Source organism: Pristiophorus japonicus, chromosome 9, assembly GCF_044704955.1.
Source record: "Pristiophorus japonicus isolate sPriJap1 chromosome 9, sPriJap1.hap1, whole genome shotgun sequence".
NCBI classification, from domain to species: domain Eukaryota; kingdom Metazoa; phylum Chordata; class Chondrichthyes; family Pristiophoridae; genus Pristiophorus; species Pristiophorus japonicus.
Genome location: NC_091985.1, coordinates 116,173,831 through 116,190,574, shown reverse-complemented (window position 1 = coordinate 116,190,574; position 16,744 = coordinate 116,173,831). Strand labels below are relative to the sequence as shown.

The 16,744-nt window shown below is 49.6% G+C and overlaps 1 protein-coding gene across 1 annotated transcript in view; it reads left to right on the top strand.

Moving 5' to 3' along the window:
* The first annotated feature begins 4,688 nt into the window (after window positions 1-4,688).
* The window catches only part of LOC139273182 (utrophin-like), a 186,020-nt gene continuing 173,964 nt past the window's right edge, over window positions 4,689-16,744 (top strand). The window contains exon 1 of the mRNA XM_070889726.1: window positions 4,689-4,818. The gene's annotated coding sequence lies outside the window, so the exon portion shown is untranslated. The remainder of the gene's footprint in view (window positions 4,819-16,744) is intronic.

Below are 16,744 nucleotides of genomic sequence, written 5' to 3'. Positions count from 1 at the left end.
ATCTCCAAGTATCCCCAAAGTTTCTGCGCCAGCATAATTCACTTAGGTACGATTTTTTTAGTGTCATGCGGGCGTAACCTGATGTCTGCGCCAGGTTTAGGCATTTAAGCAAGTTTGGCCAACTTACAATTTTTCTACGACGGCGTATATGACCACTCCCAAAAAACCTTCTGGGCACTTAACATCAGCGCACATTACAAAATTGGCACAGAAAGATGCCATTGTTTTTAGCAGAAGGTTTGGAGTGAGATCTTCACTTTTTGAAAGTCAAAAGGGAGAAAGAAGCCCGGGGGGGAGGGGTGGATGGAAGCTGAGCCCCTGTGTCCCGGCGAGGGAGCGATTCTGCCGGCCGACGCTCCGATCCTCATGCCCGGTGAGGAGAGGTTCAGTGGTGAGATGGTACTTTGAAGAAAATCAAAAATTCAAGAATTGCATTACACTTTGGCTTCCCATTGTAAGCAAGCCTGTTGTGCATGCGCAGACCAGCGTGTGGTCCATACTAGGGCATCCACCTTGGAAAGAGAGAGGGAAGAAGAGGTATGAATGCTTTGTCCTAGTGTTTTGAGATTGTTGCAAAGCTCCAATTTAATTATGGGGGCAATATTGTCAATGCTATACTTCGTGCAAGCCTTCTGCATGATGGCGTTGCGGAGGAGAAGATTGATTAGACAACATCACCTGAGGAACCTCAGAGCACGTAGGATGATGGGCAGGAAGCCTTACCCACACAGGTATATCGAGACAGGCATTCATACCTGCACCTGAGTGAGGCAAATAAGTTGTAACCAAGATCTGTGAATTAATAAAAGCAGACCTGCAACCTAGAAGCAACAGGAGGACTGCTTTGTCAGTGGAAGTAAAGGTTATAGCTGCACTTTCATTTTATGCATCTGGATCATTCCAGGTCACAACTGTGGATGTGTGCGCCGTTTCTCAACATGCAACACATATCTGTATTCGGCAGGTGACTGCTGCACTGTATGCCCGGCGGAATGACTACATAAAGTTCTCCATGACCGCCCAGGCAATGCGTGACAGGGCTGTGGGCTTCTCCAGGATTGCTGGCTTCCCCAAGGTACAGGGCTGCATTGATTGTACCCACATCGCCTTGCGAGCACACTTGGAGGATTCCGAGATGTACAGGAACAGAAAAGGCTTCCACTCCATGAACGTAAAGCTCGTCTGTGACGATATGCATTGCATCATGGTAATTGATGCGAGATATCCTGGGAACAACCGTGATGCGTTCATCCTACACGAGAGCGCGGTATCTGCCATGTTTCAGCAGCAGCCAGAAGGGCAGAGCTGGCTGCTGGGAGACAAAGGGTAAGGCCTCGCCACCTGGCTCATGACGTTCCTACAAGTAACCCAGATGGAAGCTGTCCGGGAGCACATTGTGACGTGCAGCATGATAGAGAGGATCATTGGCATCTTGAAACAGCGTTTCCGATGCCTGGACCATTCTGGAGGCTACTTGCTATATTCCCCTGAAATTATTGGTCCGTTCACTGTTGTCTGCTGCATGCTGCATAACTTAGCCATCATGAGGCAGCAGCAGCTGGTAGTAGAAGACCCACCTGAGGTGAGAGTGGCTGATGATGAGGAGGAAGATGCAGATGACGAGGAGGGGGAGGACGAGAAAGTCATGCAACTACCTGAACCCAGAGTACGTCGGCGGAGGAGGGTGGGCCGTCGTGCCCCTTTAAAGATTGCTCGAGCCTTGCGCCAGCAGCTCATCCGTGAACGCTTTGCTGCCTGAAGGCTCAGTGGCAACTACTCCAAATGGACCATGTTTACTGTTTGGACCTGTTCCGTAATGTTGTGTTGTGTTAATAATGAAACAAATAATGTAAATGATTCTTCTTTAGTTCAAAAGGTTGTGTTAATAATAGAACAAATAATGTAAATGATTCAGTTATAATTTAAAATATATATTTTATTCAAAATGTTAACACTTGTTTGTACTTAACTTAACTTTAATAAAAATATTCTTCTATCAAACTTTAAACTATTCAGTTAAGATCACTTACAAACTTTTAAACTTGTAGATTTACATCACTTACAAAAAACTTTTAATTTGAGAACAATTAAATAACAATAACATAAGAACAGTAACAACAACAATAATAATAACAGCAGCAGCAGCAAATAAGGCTGCACCCATCTCTCTTCCACCTTATTCTAAGATCGTCCACTGCGCTTGGTCTTGTTGACTCTACCCCTGCCCACTGGCGATGGTGCAGCATTTCTCGGGTTGGTACCAAGCTTATTTTTTCGAGCATCTCGGGTAATGCGCACTTCTTGTTGGTGGGGCATGGACAGGCGGTAATGTGGAAGGCCCGGCTTGGGTCTCTTCAGAGGTTGGTCTGGGGATTGGAGTGGGAGTGGCAGGTGATTCCATCAATTGCCGCAGGATCTGGGCATGTTCCCTTATTGCAGCAGTTACCTCCGACATTCCCTCCCTCATGTGCCCCGACAGCGTCTTAACTACCTCCAACATTCCCTCCCTCATGTGCCCCGACAGCGTCTCAACTACCTCCAACATTATCTCCCTCATGTGCCCCTACAGCGCGTCAACTACCTGCGACATTCCCTCCCTCATGTTCACTGACAGTGTATCAGCTACATGCAACATTCCATCCCGAATGTGCCCGGACAGTTTTCCCATTTCTTGCGAGAGTGTTGTTATTTCTCCCGACAGCCCCGATACCTCATCACCCACCCCACCGCTGGTGTCCAGGAGTGATCGCGTAAGGTCAGTGCTCTCCGCACTCATTGCCATCATCTGAACCACATCTGTTACATCCTGCATCTCAGGAGAGCGCTGTCGAGCTCTCCTTCCCCTCCTCACCCTGGGTGTGGCTTGGTGAACCCCACTGAAACCCGCAGCCTCGGACGGTGGGGCCCTGGGTGTGGCTCACTGTACCCCACTGGAACCCGCAGCCTTGGACAGTGTGAAACCAGGAAATGTCCCAACACACATACCACTCAGGAAAGGGGCTGGCTCCTCAATGGGCGGCACCAGCAACTCCTCCAGAGTGAGTACAACAGTGGGGGCTTCATCCACCCCGTCCCCCTCTTCCCCATGCTCTTGGTCTGGAAGGTCGGATTGGAAGATGTTCTCCTCTTCAGGCCGTGTTGCATATTGCAGCTCTGATTTTTTTCCGCTCAGAATACAAGTTCTCACACACTCTTTAAAAATGGCTGAATGCAGACCAGGAGGTGTACTGGGCATGCGCGCCCATACCAGTCACGTAGAAAACATCATTTCCCCCCCCTCCCCCCCCATGCACAGAAGCGGGGGGTGGGGGCGGCCTCCATTTTTAAGCACAGACCTTAGGCTCCACCCCCAAAGCTAAAGGACAGGCTGCGCGGCGCCAATTTCAAAAATTAAAATGGGGACACTTTCAAGTTTTTTTTGCCGTATATGGGCACAAAAAAATGGGTGTAACTTTTCAAATATGCAAAAAAATGGCATTGGGGAAAATTGAGCCCCTTGCATTTTTGGCTCTTGTTTCAGATTTTCAGCATCTGCAGTGGTTTTCTTCATCCCTATAACTGCAAGTTTCTTTCTTTGTATTTCAACGTCACATTGAGTGGGAGCAGATATATCTTGGTATTTGCTGGATTAAATGACTCGAAGTGAAAGATTTAAATAAGTGAGGTTGCCAAATGGGGTGAGTGACCCCTGGATTTCTGGTTAATCTCTATATTGCAGGTTGATCCCTGGAGTCCTGCCTAGTCCCTGGATTGAATGGTGACCTCTGGATTGCAGGATGACCCCTGGATTGAAGGGTGACCCCTGGTTAGCTGGTTGATCCCTGGATTACAGGATGACCCATGGATTGCAGGACCCCGGGTTGCAGCATGACCCCCGGGTTGCAGGTTGACCCCCGGGTTGCAGGGTGACCCCCGGGTTGTAGGGTGAACCCGGGTTTCAGGATAATCCCCGGGTTGCAAGATGACCCCCGGGTTGCAGGATAATCCCCGGGTTGCAGATTGACCCCCGGGTTGCAGGATAATCCCCGGGTTGCAGGATAATCCCCGGGTTGCAGGTTGACCCCCGGGTTGCAGGATAATCTCCGGGTTGCAGGATAATCCCCGGGTTGCAGGTTGACCCCCGGGTTGCAGGTTGACCCCTGGGTTGCAGGATAATCCCCGGGTTGCAGGTTGACCCCTGGGTTGCAGGATAATCCCCGGGTTGCAGGTTGACCCCCGGGTTGCAGGTTGACCCCCGGGTTTCAGGGTGACTCCCAGGTTGCAGGATAATCCCCGGGTTGCAGGATGACCCCCGGGTTGCAGGGTGACCCCCGGGTTGCAGGATAATCCCTAGGTTGCAGGATAATCCCTGTGTTGCAGGATAATCCCCGGATTGCAGGGTGACCCCCGGGTTGCAGGATAATCCCTGTGTTGCAGGGTGACCCCCGGGTTGCAGGATGACCCCCGGGTTGCAGGATGACCCCCGGGTTGCAGGATAATCCCCGGGTTGCAGGATGACCCCCGGGTTGCAGGGTGACCGCCGGGTTGCAGGATAATCCCCGGGTTGCAGGGTGACCGCCGGGTTGCAGGATAATCCCCGGGTTGGAGGGTGACCCCCGGGTTGCAGCATGACCCCTATGCGCGAGGTGCTGCCCGCTTTGATTGACAGGGCGCCGTCACGTGATGCCTGCGCCATGTTGGGAGTCGCGGCCGGCGGAAGGAGGCAGGAGTTGGCGGAGCGGCGCTGCGGCCGGAACCGGAGACCGGGGGCGGGACCGCACTCCAGCCGGGCGCAGCCTGAGGAGAAGCTTGTCCCGACAGCCTGAAGCGGAGCAGCGGGTAAGTGAGCCTGTCATTGTCGGGAGCCGCGCTGGTTCCGCGGCCGCCTCTGGAACGCCAGAGTTTGGGATCCGACCGACGCCGAGCGCGGAGCAAAAACCGGAGCTCGGCCGGAACCCGGGGTCTGTCCACCCCCCTCCCGGCCGGTGCCTCCGGGCTGAGCAACCCCAGCACTGGAATATTTTTGGGGAGGCGGGTGGTTGGGTTAAAGAGGGTCGGGCGGTAATACTGGGCTCTCATTTTCATTCAGTAATGAGTTGGGGGTAAATAAGAATCGGGCAGTGTTTTTTTGAAAATAAAAAAAAGAATCGGGCAGTGCTGGAAGTCTGATAAGTGCAAATATGTCGGTAATGATGGGCAGATTTATGTTGGAAAAGTGAAGACAGTTTTGTATTTCATATTTAATCTCGTCAGAAACAAACAGGTCAACACTGGAATTGTTTAATCTGTCTGCTCTAAATTGACGGACCTGTGCATTTCCAGCATTTTCTGTTTTTATTTGAACGGGGAGTGGCAGTGGATCTGGTGGAACTGTGGTTGTGGTCACCACCCTTCGTGTCTTAGCCACAATCCAGTGCACATGAACCGAGAGTAGATGGAGATGATAACGCTTGAAAAAAAAATACCAAGATTAATCTTACATTACATTGTGTCTGAGGCGTGAGATTGACGGGTCTAAACTCTTCTTGAAATTGTAAAATAATTATCAGCGTTTGGCAAAGAACTTGAACGGCATGGTTCCTGTGTGTTGGTTTCTCTCCGGTACCTCACCCGAGTGGTAGTTATTGTGAGCAGGAAATTTAACCTGCTAATGCCAACCTTGTTCTCATCTCATGTGTTAACTTCTACTGTGTCGTGAGCAGGAGAGGGTTGATTTTCTCTCTCCTCCCCCCACTCCCTCCTTTTTCCCCCCACTCCCTCCTTTTTCCCCCCCCTCCTTTTCCCCCCCCCTCCTTTTCCCCCCCCCCTCCTTTCCCCCCCCCCTCCTTTCCCCCCCCCTCCTTTCCCCCCCCCCTCCTTTCCCCCCCCTCCTTTCCCCCCCCCTCCTTTCCCCCCCCTCTCCCTCTCCTTCCCCCCCCCTCTCCTTCCCCCCCCTCTCCTTCCCCCCCCCTCTCCTTCCCCCCCCCTCTCCTTCCCCCCCCTCTCCTTCTCCCCCCCCCTCTCCTTCTCCCCCCCCCCTCCTTCTCCCCCCCCCCCTCTCCTTCTCCCCCCCCCCCTCTCCTTCTCCCCCCCCTCTCCTTCTCCCCCCCCCTCTCCTTCTCCCCCCCCCCTCTCCTTCTCCCCCCCCTCTCCTTCTCCCCCCCCCTCTCCTTCTCCCCCCCCTCTCCTTCTCCCCCCCCTCTCCTTCTCCCCCCCCCTCTCCTTCTCCCCCCCCCTCTCCTTCTCCCCCCCCCTCTCCTTCTCCCCCCCCCTCTCCTTCTCCCCCCCCCTCTCCTTCTCCCCCCCCCTCTCCTTCTCCCCCCCCCTCTCCTTCTCCCCCCCCCTCTCCTTCTCCCCCCCCCTCTCCTTCTCCCCCCCCCTCTCCTTCTTCCCCCCCCCTCCCCCCTCCCTCTCCTCCCCCCATATTTTTAAAAGTGCTATATAACTGCAAGTTTATTGTGATAAATATGAACCCATTCAAGATACTATCAGTGTCCTTTGAGTTAATTTCTGGAGATAGAACAATGCTGACTTTTGACAAGACAACAAACAATTTGTTAGAAATACCAAATAATTTTCTTTCAGTTTCTAAAAACAATGAGGAATTGTGGTGTTATTGGAAGTCATATTGAGAATGTTTCACTATTTTTTTTTAGATCAATATCTCTCGCAGCCGAAGCGTGTTCTTCAAAACATAATATCGCTTCTCATGTCGTGATATCGTAACACCATCATCTGACCAGCTTTTCTCAGCATTCTGATCACATTTAGGATAAAATCATACTGCACTTTCGACATGACTCTTTTGTTGAAAGTGTAGAATTCGTGATATCGTAACACCATCATCTGACCAGCTTTTCAATTTAACTTATTTTGTAAACTTAGTGCATAACTCCAGTTAAATGAATCCCAAAGGTCACAAAGGGCTGCAGGTAGCAAGAATCTACCAAGTGGATTTAAACTTAGCAGTTTAGGGCCTGTGTGGCCCAAATATCCATGTAGTAATACGCAGTGCAGCAAGAGCAGGGCTTGGCTCCTGGTGCGAGCCATGTCGAGTGGGGAAGTTGCAATATTGCCCTGTAATGGTGGGTGGGGGAGAAAAGATTGAAGAAAATCAGAGGTGAACGTTGTGCCTGGGCATCGTTGCCATCTCCCGGCAGCTAGTTACAAGGGGCAGCAGCGACGTGGGAAAAGTTCACGCGCCTGCGCCCTCAACACCAGGCTGGGGAAGTCAAAACAGCTCTTGGTGTGGGGATAGCTCCCCTCTGTTAAACTTGAGTGGAGTGGAGTGGAGTGGAGCGGACCAAACTGAATTGTTTCAGTGTTTTTGTAGTGCTCAACTTCTGTCATTGTGCTACCTAGTGGCAAAAATTAAGCACTACAGATCAAATTCATTCTGTGCACAGACCTCGAGTGTGGAATTATCAAACTCTCTGCGTGCTGTCTAAAAGATTACTGGTGGGTCTAAACTTCTGCTTGTGGCAGACTGAAGGTTGTTAGAGTTTAAGAGCTCTGCAACCTTGCACAGTATTGTACCTTGCATTGTATGTGAACATCAATAGTCAGGATCTGCATGATACTTGATAATGGTGGGGGCTGGGGATTCACAGTTGAGATCGCTCCGGTTACCACCTCACACAGGAATGGGAACATTCAGCTCGTTGAGCCTGCTACTCAATTTTTGCTATCTATGCCAGCTCTTTTTAATCCCATTTCTCCTCAGGTTTTCCATATCCCTTAATAGCCTTACTTCCCAAGTAAATATTCATCATCATCATCATCATCATCATCATCCTCGGCAGTCCCTCGGAATCGAGGAAGACTTGCTTCCCCTCTTAAAATGAGTCCTTGGGTGGCTGAACATTCCAATACGAGAGCCACAGTCCCTGTCACAGGTGGGACAGATAGTCGTTGAGGGTAAGGGAGGGTAGGACTGGTTTGTCGCTCGCTCTTTCCGCTGCCTGCGCTTGTTTTCTGCATGCCCTCGGTGATGAGACTCTGAGCTCAGCGCCCTTCCGGATGCATTTCCCCCACTGAGGGCGGTCTTTGGCCAGGGACTCCCAGGTGTCAGTGGGGATGTTGCACTTTTATCAGGGAGGCTTTGAGGGTGTCCTTTTTTTTTTCATTAAAACCATGCCACCCGACCTGGGTGACACAGCAGACATTTTCAAGGCCCCTTTTTTTTTTGGTTTTTGGTTTTTTTTTTGGGGCGCTAAAATCAAATTTTTCCAGTGCCCTCTATAAAAGGGAAGGGGGACACTAAAAGCACCGGCAATGAAAACAAATTAAACTTTAAAACGTAAAATCAAATTAAAATTTGGTTGCCGGGCGTGATGATGCACTCCAGTCCCTCCGGTGCCCACCTCTCGCGGAAGGCCGCGAGCGTACCGGTGGACACCGCGTGCTCCATCTCCAAGGACACCCTGGACCGGATGTAAGAGCGGAAGAGAGGCAGGCAGTCAGGTTGAACGACCCCCTCGACCGCCCGCTGCCTGGACCGGCTGATGGCACCCTTGGCCGTGCCCAGGAGCAGTCCTACGAGGAGGCCTTCGGACCTACCCGCTCCCCTCCGCACAGGGTGCCCAAAGATCAGGAGAGTGGGACTGAAGTGCAGCCAGAATTTCAAGAGCAGCCCCTTCAAATAGTGGAACAGGGGCTGCAACCTTGTGCATTCAATAAAAACATGGAACACGGACTCCTCCAGACCGCAGAAATTGCAGGCGGCCTGGGAGTCCGTGAACCGGCTTAAAAATTTGTTGCACGGCACTGCTCCGTGCACCACCCTCCAGGCCAAGTCCCCGATGAATAGTGGGAGGACCCCTGCGTAGAGTGCCCTCCATCGGGGACCCCCGCCTCCTCCGGACGGCAAGATGGTACGCCATGGCGTGTCCGGACGGCCGGCGAGGATGGCAAAGTTGAGGGTGTGCAGGAGCAGCCCGTACAGGAAACCCCTCCGCGCGGAACTGAAAGGCACGGAGGGGATTTCCCCGAGGCGGCTCAAGTTGTGAGGCGCCGGCCCCCGAGGGAGGTTCCGGGGTTTGGCGCCGATGAGGAATTCCGTCCGGACGGGGGTCAGTTCGGACGGGATCTCCCCACGTGCTTGAGCCTCCTCGATACACCTAACGGAGTCAGGGCCCAGAGCTGTTTTTAGCGACTCGATGGCATCGGCCGCGTGGCGGACGTTGGCAGAATTTAGGCGCCGCGCCAGCGTGTCTGGCGCCATCCAGCAGGTCCCTGACCCTGGTCACCACAGCCCTCTCTTCCGACCGCCACATAAAACCTCGGCCGTGGAGGTACGGATTCCCGAGCAGCGGTTCCTGCAGGACGGCCGCCACTCCAGCCGGCGGAGAGCTGCGCTTGGTGGAGACTTTGTTCCAGACCCTGATGAGTTCCCTGTAAAAGACAGGCAGCTCCCGGAGGGCGGTCCTGGCACCCCCCAAGTTCACAAACAGGAGCTGCGTGTCATAATTGAGGTCGAGCTGCTGGCGGAAGAAATACCTCGCCAGAGCACACCACCTAGGAGGGGGCTCGACGTAAAGGTATCTCTGCAGGGTCTGAAGACGGAAAGTCGCGAGCTGGGCGCTGACGCACACCAACGACTGACCGCCCTCCTCAAGCGGGAGACTCAAGACCGCGGCAGAGACCCAGTGCTTCCTGTTGTTCCAGAAGAAGTCCACCAGCTTCTTCTGTATCTTGGCGACAAACGCAGGGGGAGGGGTCAAAGTGACCAGCCGGTACCACAGCATTGCGGCCACCAGCTGGTTTATGACTAGCGCTCGACCCCTGTAGGACAGCACTCGGAGCAGTCCTGTCCAGCGCCCTAGGCGAGCGGCGACCTAGGCCTCCAGCTCCTGCCAGTTCGCCGGCCAGGCTCCCTCGTCGGGGCTAAGGTAGACTCCCAGATAGAGGAGATGGGTCGTGCTCCAGGCAAAAGGCCTGAGCTCCTCCGGCAGGGAGTCCACCCGCCACTGACCCACCAGGAGTCCGGAACATTTCTCCCAGTTGATCCTGGCGGAGGACGCGGCCGAGTAAATCTCCTGGCACTCACGCATCCTCCGCAGGTCAGCGGGATCCTCTACCGCGAGGAGCACGTCATCGGCGTAAGCCGAGAGGACGACCTCCACGCCCGGCCCTTGCAGAGCCAGTCCCGTCAACCTCGTCCGCAAGAGGCGCAGGAAAGGCTCCACGCAAACGGCGTATAACTGGCCGGACATGGGGCATCCCTGGCGCACCCCTCTCCTAAAGCGAAGGGGCGCCGTCAAGGACCCGTTAACCTTAATCAGACACTCCGCGGCGGCGTACAAAAGTCGGATCCGGGCGACGAAATGCGTCCCGAACCCGAAAGCGCGCAGAGTTCCGAGCAGATAGTCGTGGTCCACCCTGTCGAACGCCTTCTCTTGGTCGAGGGATAGGAAGGCGACCGACAGATTTGAGGGTGTCCTTGTAACATTTCCTCCGCCCACCTTTGGCTCGTTTGCTGTGAAGGGGTTCCGAGTAGAGCGCTTGCGTTGGGAGTCTCATGTCTGACATGCGAACAATGTGGCCTGCCCAGCGGATCTGATCAAGTGTGGTCAGTGCTTCAGCACTGGGGATGTTGGCCTGATCGAGGACGCTAATGTTGGTGCGTCTGACCTCCCAGGGAGGTCACAAGTTTGATCTAAGATATGTGCTGTGCTAGCTTAGCAGATCTCAATGAGGGTGGCAGCTGGTTGCTCCTTTGAACCCCTGGGCTATGGAGGGGAAAGATAAGACTGGGTCCCTGATTGCTGTCCAGTGACTTCTGGTGGAAATGTGGGGGGTAGGGGGGGGGGCTGTGTTCGGTGAGGACAGGATTTGGCCTGTTTGTGATGTCTGCTGATACTCGCTGAAAACGAAGTATGGCCACTTGATGAGGTACCAGTCACTGTGGCCACCCCAACATGTGTTTTTCATATATTAATCTCTGATATTTTTTAGTATAAATGTGGATATTAGAACATGCAGACTTGCCGTTTGGAAAGTGAGATGTCACAGGACTTCATTTTTTTCCTAATGTCTTTTGGCATTTTTTCATATCTGGCAAGTTAGAGATTTAGTGCAGTTTAAAGTGCTGTGCTGAGCGGGATTGAATGGATGGAAGTGTGCAGAACTTGCCAATGCTTCTGCTTCTGTCTCGTTAACTCAATCACTTCTGAATCCTTCAGACTACAGGGAGACGCTGCAGGATTTTAACATCACGTGCAATCCACTCCCGAGGAAATGCTGCTGGCTTGATGTTTCCTTCTGGGTGCACAGGTCAGCATGAACTTGCTGGTCACAGCATTTTGATTGCTAATTGTGAAATTCCAGTTTATTCAGCTGAATAAGCGTTCAGTCATTGTGCAACACAACAGGCAGTGTTTGTAAGAAGTTCTGTGAGAGCACAACTAATTTGGTCATTAATCTGTTGCTTATGTCGTGCTTGCTGCAAGGAGTGCATTCCTCCCAACAAAAAATGAATCCAGTTAATACTACCAATGGAAACATAATGTGTTGGTGGGAATGTGCGTGGGTGGGATTATTTGCTGATGTATAATGATCTGTTTCAAAGGTTTTTGACCATGTCCATATTTGTAACTGAAGGGATGTTTTTGTTTATGGGTGATTTAATTGTTTTTTTTAAAACAGTTGATGAATGCTTCAACTGTTGCTGTGTATATTCTGCTCTTGGCCCATGACTTTAAAGAAAAAAATCTGTTATGTGGTTGTGGGATAATGCACAGAATTAGATGGAACAGTACGTTGCGGAACCAACCAGGGAGCAGGCTAACTCAGATCTGGTACTGTTTAATGAGACCGGATTAATAAATGATCATCTAGTAAAGGATTTTCTAGTAAAGGATCTTCTAGGAATGAGTGACCATAACATGGTTGAATTTCAAATTCAGTTGAAGGATGAGAAAGTTGGATCTCAAACCAGTATCATAAGCTTAAATAAGGCAGAGTTGGCTAAAGTGGACTGGGAAAATAGATTAAAGAGTGGGACGGTTGATGAGCAGTGGCAAACATTTAAGGAGATAGTTCATAACTTTCAACAAAAATATATTACAATGAGAAGGAAAGACTAAGAGAAGGGATCATCATCCGTGGCTAACTAGGGAAATAAAGGATGGTATCAAATTGAAAATCAGGGCATGACAAGTGGCCAAGACTAGTGGGAGGCCAGAGGACTGGGAAACTTTTAAAAGGCAGCCAAAGAACTACTAAAAAAAAATAAGAGGGGGAAGATAGATTATGAAAGTAAACTAGCACGAAATATAAAAACAGATAGTAAGAGTTTCTACAGGTACATAAAAAGGAAGACTGGCTAACGTAAATGTTGGTCCCGAGAGGATGAGACTGGGGAATTAATAATGAGGAATGGGGAAATGGCAGAGACTTTGAACAAATATTTTGTATCGGTCTTCACGGTAGAAGACACTAAAAATATTCCAGTAGTGGATAATCAAGGGGCTATAGGGAGGGAGGAACTAAAAACAAATCACGATCACTAAGGAAGTAGTACTCGGTAAAATAATGGCACTAAAGGTGTACAAGTCCCCCACCTGATGGTTTGCATCCTAGGATCTTAAAAGAAGTGGCTGCAGAGATGGTGGTTGTAATCTACCAAAATTCCCTGGATTCTGGAAGTCCCAGCGGATTGGAAAACCGCAAATGTTACGCCCCTATTTAAAAAAAAAAAGGAGGTAGATAGAAAGCAGGTAATTATAGACCAGTGAACCTAACATCTATCGTTGGGAAAATGCTGGAGTCCATTATTAAGGAAGCAGTAGCAGGACATTTGGAAAAACATAATTCAGTCAAGTGGGGTCAGCATGGTTTTATGAAAGGGAAATCCTGTTTGACAAACCTACTGGAGTTCTTTGAGGGTGTAATGAGCAGGGTGGATAAGGGGGAACCAGTGGATCTGATGTATTTGGATTTCCAGAAGGCATTCAATAAGGTGCCACATAAGGGCACAAGATAAAAGTTCACGGGGTTGGGGGCAATATATTAGCATGGATAGAGGATTGTCTAACTAACAGAAAACAGTCGGGATAAATGGGTATTTTTCCGGTTGGCAAACAGTAACTAGTGGGGTGCCGCAGCGACCGGTGCTGGGGACTCAACTATTTACAATCTATATTAATGACTTGGATGAAGGGACTGAGTGTAATGTAGCCAAGTTTGCTGATATAAAGATGGGTGGGAAAGCAAATTGTGAGGAGGACATAAAAATCTGCAAAGGGATGCAGACAGGCTAAGTGAGCGGGCAAAAATTTGGCAGATGGAGTATAATGTGGGAAAATGTGAGGTTATCCACTTTGGCAGAAAAAATAGAAAAGCAATTTATTATTTAAATGGAGAAAAATTGCAAAGTGCTGCAGTACATAGGGACCTGGGGGTCCTTGTGCATAAAACACAAAAAGTTAATATGCAGGTACAGCAAGTAATCAGGAAGATAAATGGAATGTTGGCCTTTATTACAAGGGGGATAGAGTATTAAAAACAGAGAAGTCCTGCTACAACTGTACAGAGTATTGGTTAGGCCACACCTGGAGTACTACGTTAGCTTTGGTCTCCGTATTTAAGGAAGGATATGCTTGTATTGGAGGTGGTTCAGAGAAGGTTCACTAGGTTGATTCTGGAAATGAGGGAGTTGACTTATGAAGGTAGATTGGGCCTATACACATTGGAGTTCAGATGAATGAGATGATAAGGGGGCTCGACAAGGTGGATGCAGAGGAGATATTTCCACTCATAGGGGAAACTAAAACTAGGGGGCATAGTCTCAGAATAAGGGGCCGCCCATTTAAAACTGAGATGAGGAGGAATTTCTTTTGAGGGTTGGAAATCCATGGAATTCTCTGTGCCAGAGACCTGTGGAGACTGGGTCATTGTATATATTTAAGGCAGAGATAGACAGATTTTTGAGTGATAAGGGAGTAAAGGGTTATGGGGAACGGGCAGGGAAGTGGAGCTGAGTCCATGATCAGATCAGCTATGATCTTATTAAATGGTGCAGCAGGCTCAAGGGGCCAAATGGTCTACTCCGGCTTCTATTTCTTATGTTCTTATGAAACTGCTGCTTGGTACCATGTGGCTTTTAGCTATCTCTGTTCAGTTTATCCGGTGGGACGCACAGACAAGGAAGGCTCCTGGTTTGTTCCCTGATTTGTGCTGAGTTAGCTGGGCTTGGCACCTGGGAGAAAAATGTGATCATGGTTCCTGCTCCTGACAGCTACCCACTGACCCCCTCCCACCTTTACTGGAATTATGTGTCTGTGCACCTATTGGGTGAGGGTGGGGTTGGGCTTGACCGATGTCCTTTGGTCAAAAAGCATGTCAGCACTTCATTGTCTAAGGTTACTCGGGTGAGATTCATGTTTGGAAATGCATTGATCTGTGAGCTAGCTGGTGAGTGCAGATGCTAGTAGGATCTTTGTTATCTTTAGGTTTGTTGCTTGGTCCAAATGATGATGCATTATCTATGATTGACTGAGTTTGCCACACTAAGGGCTCAGTTTTCCCCAGTATTTGCGCCATTTTTAAAAAAAGAGTAGGCTGCTTTTTCTGGTCTGACTTAAAAATGGCCAGTTTCCCCAATCAATTTGCACCAGTGTAACTAAATGACAAATTTTTTAAGTCAGTTTTTTTTTCAGCCAGAGGGGGCATAACCAGCCACCTACACCACTTCTGGCCATTTAGGGAAGTTTGGCCAGCTGAGAGTTACTCCAGTTCTGATTAGGCCAGCATATAGGCCTATGTCCTGAAAAACCTTCCCTAGAGTTAAGGAAATCGTCACAGGTAAGGAAAGTGGCACAGCAGATGCCCGGACACAGTGAAAGAATTGAAAAACACATAGCAACAACTCACCTCCAACCCTGCCTGAAGGCTGTTTGGTAGAGAGATAGAGAGATAGACCCTAGTCACTGACTTCATCCCTCTCCCTAGCATCTGTCTGAGGCTAAACCAGACTGTTCGCAACCTAGTTGTCATATTTGACACTGAAATGTGCTTCCTGCCACATATCCACTGTATAACTAAAACTGTCTACTTCTGCCTCTGCCCCTGCCTCAGCTCATCTGCTGCTGAAACCCTCATCCATGCCTATGTTACCTCTAGACTTGACTACTGCAATGCACTCCTGGCTGGCCTCCCACATTCTACCCTATGTATTCTTGAGGTCATCCAAAACTTGGCATCCCGTGTCCTAACTCGCACCAAGTCCTGATCATCCATCACCCCTGTGATCGCTGACCTACATTGGCTGTCGGTTAAGCAATGCCTTGATTTCAAAATTCTTGTCCTTGTTTACAAATCCCTCCATGGCAACGCTGCTCCTTAGCTCTGTAATTTCTTTTAGCCTTACAACCCCACGAGATGTCTGCTTTCCTCAAATTCTGCCCTCTTGAGCATCCCTGATTATAACTGCTCAGTGGCCGTGCCTTCAGCTCCCTGGGCCCTAAGCTTTGGAATTCCCTCCCTAAACCTCTCCACCTCTCTCTCTCTCTTTCCTCCTTTAAGACGTTCCTTAAAACCTACCTCTTTTACCAAGCTTTTGGTAATCTGTAATTTCTTCTTGCGTGGCTTGGTGTCAAATTTATTTGTTTTGTCTCATTACACTGCTGTGAAGTGCCTTGGGATGTTTTACTACGTTGCAGACGCTATATAAATAAAAGTTGTTATTGTGATGCACTGTCAGCAATGTCCCTAACTTTGGCTGTATTGCTGGATGATATGACTATTGCTGGGGGGAGGGGGAGTGGCTGCTAAAGGCTGCTCCCTGATTGGTGCTCCTTCAGTCATCTACCAACCAGGGAGCAGCCTTTCGCAGCCCACTGGCTTGGGAAGTTCAAAGAGCTGAGGCTGGAAATTCTGTGTTTAAACTTCGAGCATCGATGGTGGACACGGAGGAGGAAAAGTGAACATCTGTGACAGCGATGACAGCAGGAAGTGGGTAAGGTGGGTGGCTGAGCGGGTATAGCAGACAAGGAAGAATACAGTGGCTACTGGGGGAGTCGACTGGATTAGGCCGAGAAGTGAACAGTAAAAAGGTAAAGGAGGTGCAGGCAGCCAAGCAAACCTGGCAATGGATTTTGTGTTTGAGGCTTGAATTTTTTTTTGTATATTGGCGAAGTTAAATTTTTCTTTTGTCTGTGAAGAGGAATATTGCATTTGTTACATGCGAGAGTCAATAGGAATTGCTTGCTGCTTGTGACTGCTGGATCATCATCAAAAAATTGGACACCAGCGATATTTGAAGAAGGACATTGCAATGTGTCTGATTCTGTCCTCGCCCAGTGTCTGCATTATGTCTTCCAGTAGGGGTTATTGAATAGTGATGAGCAGTGGGAGTTCTGGCTCAGATTTTATTTCTCCTTCCCGAGCCAGAGAGCTGCCAGAAAGCTTGGGCTTGCAAACTAAGTGAGAAAGTAATTTCTAATTAAAGCCAGGCCGTAGTCATGTGGTGACTATGTTGGAGAACACTGATCTACCGAGTCTCGACATTTTTTGTATTAATGCGACAATTACAATGAAACAAATAGAGCAGAAGGCAACACACTGAAACAGGATATACAAGAAAAAGTAACACATCAATAACCAGTATATTGAACAATATAACACACATGTTCCCAGTGCAGAGTTTGCTGAAATCTGTGACAGTTGGTTTTATCAAAAAAAATTAAATGGTTCGACCTCCTCAGCAAAGAATCAATCATGCACTAAAATTAGAACGCTCATGGGAAACGCACATTCATTAGCTGGTCATCAAGTTTCCCCCTTT